Here is a 6,005-nt window from a genome sequence, read left to right as displayed (position 1 = left end):
TCCTGTGCCAGGTAAGTTACGGGCTCACCATAGCCCGTGCTACTTGCCCCGCTCCTGTGCCAGGTAAGTTACGGGCTCACCATAGCCCGTGCTACTTGCCCCGCTCCTGTGCCAGGTAAGTTACGGGCTCACCATAGCCCGTGCTACTTGCCCCGCTCCTGTGCCAGGTAAGTTACGGGCTCACCATAGCCCGTGCTACTTGGAACTTGTTCCGAGTAGCTGAATCTATAACAACAACAACAGCTTTCTCCCCCTCATAGTTCCCTTCCCATCCCCCCCCACCCCCCACTCCTCCTCTGGCGAACAAACAAGGCGCAACCGTATATGTTCGGAATCAATCTAATTAGCATAGAATTAATAGTTGTAAGTAAGGAGGCGTGTATCGAGAAGGTCCTCGTAAATGGATTGGGATTACTCGAGCAATCAACTTTGCCCCGGTGACGGTCTAGCCAGTAGTTTGGCTAATGCCTAATCTGCATACACACAGATGGCCGCCGCCACCACCTCGACCCCGGCGGGGCCGCGTCGGGCGATGCTTCGTCCGACGATCGGGGGAGCGTTAATTCTGGCTTCAATGGCGCAGTTCGCAGAGCTGAGGAGAGTGTGCTGGCCCGCGGGCTCTTGCATGCGCCACAATCCTCAAACTCTTTCCTCGGGACGAGGATAGAGGATTTATTGGGTTGTCGTTGTTATAGATTCAGCTACTCGAAACAAGTTCCAAGTAGCACGGGCTATGGTGAGCCCGTAACTTACCTGGCACAGGAGCGGGGCAAGTAGCACGGGCTATGGTGAGCCCGTAACTTACCTGGCACAAGAGCGGGGCAAAGTAGCACGGGCTATGGTGAGCCCGTTACTTACCTGGCACAAGAGCGGGGCAAAGTAGCACGGGCTATGGTGAGCCCGTAACTTACCTGGCACAGGAGCGGGGCAAGTAGCACGGACTATGGTGAGTTCGTAGTGGACTTACCTGGCACCGATTTTTTGGGGGGAGGGGAAGGATATATAGGGGTACCACCTCTAGTGCAAGTGTAGGGACCCATAGCCTCGGAGAAGAAAATAAAGAGTACTCAAGAGAAGACCTTGTGGATCCTCACTGAACACTTTGATATTTTCTTCTCCTACCACCCCTATTCTTTTAGTGTGTATATATATATATATATATATATATATATATATATATATATATATATATATATATATATATATATATATATATATATATCTAACTTTATTTGAAAATTTCATTACACAAGAAAGGTTACATGCAGGGTACAAGGCTGCTTGTCACAAGTTATAGAGCTCCTCCAGCTCCTCAGATGGCGGGCAGGAACCATATCTTGAGGTTATCTTGAGATGATTTCGGGGCTTTTAGTGTCCCCGCGGCCCGGTCCTCGACCAGGCCTCCACCCCCAGGAAGCAGCCCGTGACAGCTGACTAACACCCAGGTACCTATTTTACTGCTAGGTAACAGGGGCATAGGGTGAAAGAAACTCTGCCCATTGTTTCTCGCCGGTGCCTGGGATCGAACCCAGGACCACAGGATCACAAGTCCAGCGTGCTGTCCGCTCGGCCGACCGGCTCCCCTGGATGCATATATATATTTTTTTTATTTTTTGGGGGGGGAAGGAGTTTATTTATCTTTTAAATTGAATTATTTACAGTTGGTAGATGGATGTTGTAACGGTTGGTAACTAGTTGGGAGAAAATGGGCGGAGGTTCGAGGGTGTTCTTCGGTGGTTCAAGGAGTTGGTCACTATTCTCAGTCTGTCCTCATATCCCAGCTCCTTGTCCTCATATCCCAGCTCCTTGTCCTCATATCCCAGCTCCTTGTCCTCATATCCCAGCTCCTTGTCCTCATATCCCAGCTCCTTGTCCTCATATCCCAGCTCCTTGTCCTCATATCCCAGCTCCTTGTCCTCATATCCCAGCTCCTTGTCCTCATATCCCAGCTCTTTGTCCTCATATCCCAGTTCCTTGTCCTCATATCCCAACTCTTTGTCCTCATATCCCAGTTCCTTGTCCTCATATCCCAGCTCTTTGTCCTCATATCCCAGCTCTTTGTCCTCATATCCCAGCTCCTTGTCTTCATATCCCAGCTCTTTGTCCTCATATCCCAGCTCTTTGTCCTCATATCCCAGCTCTTTGTCCTCATATCCCAGCTCCTTGTCCTCATATCCCAGCTCCATGTCATATCCCAGCTGCTTGTCCTCGTATCCCAGCTCCTTGTCCTCATATCCCAGCTCCTTGTCCTTATATCTCAGCTCTTTGTCCTCGTATCCCAGCTCCTTGTCCTCATATCCCAGCTCTTTGTCCTCATATCCCAGCTCCTTGTCCTCGTATTCCAGCTCCTTGTCATCATATCCCAGCTCCATGTCCTCATATCCCAGCTCCTTGTCCTCATATCCCAGCTCCATGTCCTCATATCCCAGCTCCTTGTCCTCATATCCCAGCAGATTGCCTTTATATCCCTTCCAAATGCAACATAGTCACGCTGGCTTAGCGCTTTCTCCTCATACTTATCCCAATAGCTTGTAACAAGGCAGTTAGTCCTCAAACCAGGCGATAATAAACACCTCTATCTCAAATGCAATTTTTTTTGTTACTTTGAAGCCTATAATAGGTTACATATTAAGACTCAATTAACAATTATTTTGATGTAATGAAGCCCCCTTTGCTATAGTCGTCTAAGCAAAGGCCTTGGGCCAGATTCACGATAGCACTTACGCCAGCACTTACGAACCTGTACATCTTTCCTCAATCTTTGACGGCTTTGGTTACATTTATTAAACAGTTTACAAGCATGAAAACTTGCCAATCAACTGTTGTTATTGTTATAAACAGCCTCCTGGTGCTTCGGAGCTCATTAAGTGTTTAATAATTGTAAGCAAAGCCGTCAAAGATTGAGAAAAGATGGACAGGTTCGTAAGTGTTAGCGTAACTGCTTCGTGAATCTGGTCCCTTGACCCCTTAAAACTCACTCGTTAATTTTAACGCTAGGTATATTAAAAACAGTTTTTCCTCGTATATTGATTAGTTTTGTTATATATTAAAGATGTATGTATAGTTTGGCGTACGTTAGGTTAGGTGTTTAGGTTCTGTTGGCGATTATTTGTATTTGTAGTACGTGGGTGAAGCATTTACAGCGTTGTGGTTCGAACAAAAGTCGTCAGTGAAGCGTTCGAGATGTGTTCGAACGTCAGCAGTTGTGAGTCGTGTGTAACCCGCCTTGCATTCATAAACAGGGGATTTGGCGACTGGATTAAAGGGCAATTGTTGATGAGGAGAGATTAGTGATTGGAGTATGTGTAGCCCGGCCTCATCAACAAAGGCCAAATGCTCATTAATCCGCATTTAAATCCCCTGTTTATGAATGAAATGCGGGTTACACACGACTCACAACTGCTGACGTTCGAACACATCTCGAACAAGTGCTTCGAACCACAACGCTGTAAATGCTTCACCCACGTACTACAAATACAAATAATCGCCAACAGAACCTTAAACACCTAACCTAACCTATGCCTATATATGCACAATATGCTAAAATATTATAATATTAATTTATATTTGGGAAAAATTCCTGTTTTTACCCAGGGAATTCAAGTATTCCAGTATTTACCCAGGGCTTTCTTGAATACAGTACTATATGTCGTTCCTGAGGAAGTCGTTGAGGTCAACTTTCCGTCTTCGTGACCCTTGACCTTCGTCTGAGGTCACCGTAGCCTTCTCCAGTCGACTCTGGGTCCTTGGAGTTGACTTCAGGACACATTGAAACTACTGAACACGGAAATGTGTTTATTTTTTCTCCCAGGAGATTCAACGAAAAAAATTATGGGATAGTCTGCAGTGGCCAGAGAATACATATCTCTTATGTGGATCTATTTTCCATTAGTCATGTGTGGATCCATTACTGCTAGTCATATGTGGATCCAATTCTGCTAGTCAGATGTGAAAATATTCAAAATATATAAAGTGATGTGATTGCTGGGATCAGGTTGAGTTACCGTTGCTTATGGCAGGTACCTTCTTGAGATGATTTCGGGGCTTTAGTGTCCCCGCGGCCCGGTCCTCGACCAGGCCTCCACCCCCAGGAAGCAGCCCGTGACAGCTGACTAACTCCCAGGTACCTATTTACTGCTAGGTAACAGGGGCATTCAGGGTGAAAGAAACTTTGCCCATTTGTTTCTGCCTCGTGCGGGAATCGAACCCGCGCCACAGAATTACGAGTTCTGCGCGCTATCCACCAGGCTACGAGGCCCCCTATACCTACAAGAACCTCCCAATCCTGAGCACTCCATGTGCTCTGAACACTCCCATCTATTCAACAAATTAAGACCCACTTAATTTGACATTTAGACCCACTTAGACATTTCAGCAAAGCTGTAACTGTAAGAGCTGTTCTGCTGTAACAAAGCTAAGGCTGTGGTTTTGTTCATTTGATATATCAGGCTATTGTGATTTCTGTGTGTTCTGTAAGGCTGTGAGAGAAGCGTTCAGGGGGTCTCATTTAACCATACACTTGACTATATATAATATATATTTGATATATTTTCAATATATCATTATACATTTAATATCCATCTGTGGTTACGTTCAACCCAATTGTTACAGATATGCTTGGCATACTTTGGTGAGAGGACTTGTGAAGTAAGGTTTAAAGTAAACCAAATAATAATGAAATTATGTACTTTATTAAACCATGATACATTAGTACAGATGCGGACATTTAAATATCTAAAAGTACTCCTAAATTGTTAGGATGTATACACTGAGGAGGTGGGAGAGGAAACATCGTTATGTACAGCTTGAGTAATAATCATATGGTAATGGAATGTACAGTCAGGATACGCCAGGAAACATGTACGCACGCACGCACGCAAATGACGTCCATGTACGACTTGTAAACACAGGCGCCTCATCGTGACGTCATAGCAGCCACACGTTTTGTAAACACTTGGGTGAGCAGTGACGTCATAGGAGCCTCACGTCCTGTGACGCCTTGCGCCCACAAATTGACGTCACAGTTGCCTCGCGTACTGAAAAAAAAAAAGACTAGCGCGCGCAGCGCGTCGTCATTGCAGTCTCAGGTCTTGAAAAAGACTTTGCGTGCGCAATGTAACGTCGCAAGAACCACACACACACACAATGCCTTATAATGATGCGCGCGCATCGTGACGTCACAGTCGACGCACAATTATTTTTTTCCAACAACGCCCAAATGGCAAAAAGCGCTTTCCCCGCTCACCCATGAGCCTTCAGGAAAAATAAAATTTGCCTTTGTTTGTGTATTATCATATGTGTTCTATGTACAGACTGTGTCAACGTCTCACACTGATATACATAATGTAAATCGGTGTTTGGTTAATACCTTTATCACAAAATGTTTTTTGAGAAAAAAATAATATTGGTTTAAAACTTCGTATTTTGTTTTTTGGCAGCGAAAAGCGATCATTGTCAAATTATTTTCATTATGGTTAATTAACGCAAATATCTGGTCAAAAATGATCCTCTTTTTGATTCGTAGTGCAAATTGTAGCGAATAAATGTGTAAATTAAGTCATATTTATAATCAGTACTAAACTAATTGTGGTAAATAAGTAACTGTTATATTAATCCATGATTATAAATGATTATAATTGTTGCAAGAGTTTAATGGGGCTTAAATTACTCCGCGTTTTATATAGTATTGTTGATCCACTTTTGGGAATAGGTCAAATGAATCCTTGTTTGATCTCAAATTACTTTGTGCTTTAATACTTAATTACTCCACTTTACGAGTGCATTTGTTCAATCGAATCCATATTTCTGGTTGATGGAGCATTTTAACAAGTCAAATTTAACTCTGATATGACAGATAAATTTAACGTTAATACTGTTGTTTAAATTTAACGTTGATATCACAGTTAAATTAAAATTTTCATATGGCAGTTTACATTTAACGTTGAATTAAACAGTTAAATTAACAGTTAATTAAACTTTTTTTTTTTTTAGTTAAAATTAATGCA

At 43.5% G+C, this 6,005-nt stretch overlaps 1 protein-coding gene across 2 annotated transcripts in view; it reads right to left on the bottom strand.

Annotated features, from left to right (window-relative positions):
* Positions 1–4,672: 4,672 nt before the first annotated feature.
* Positions 4,673–6,005, bottom strand: part of LOC138357982 (pituitary homeobox 3-like) — an 80,928-nt gene continuing 79,595 nt past the window's right edge. For both annotated transcript variants that reach the window (XM_069315268.1, XM_069315269.1), the window contains one exon: positions 4,673–6,005. This exon is cut by the window's right edge and continues 1,681 nt beyond it. The gene's annotated coding sequence lies outside the window, so the exon portion shown is untranslated.

Source organism: Procambarus clarkii, chromosome 81 (genome assembly GCF_040958095.1).
Source record: "Procambarus clarkii isolate CNS0578487 chromosome 81, FALCON_Pclarkii_2.0, whole genome shotgun sequence".
NCBI lineage: Eukaryota > Metazoa > Arthropoda > Malacostraca > Decapoda > Cambaridae > Procambarus > Procambarus clarkii.
This window is presented reverse-complemented; position numbering and strand designations above follow the sequence as displayed.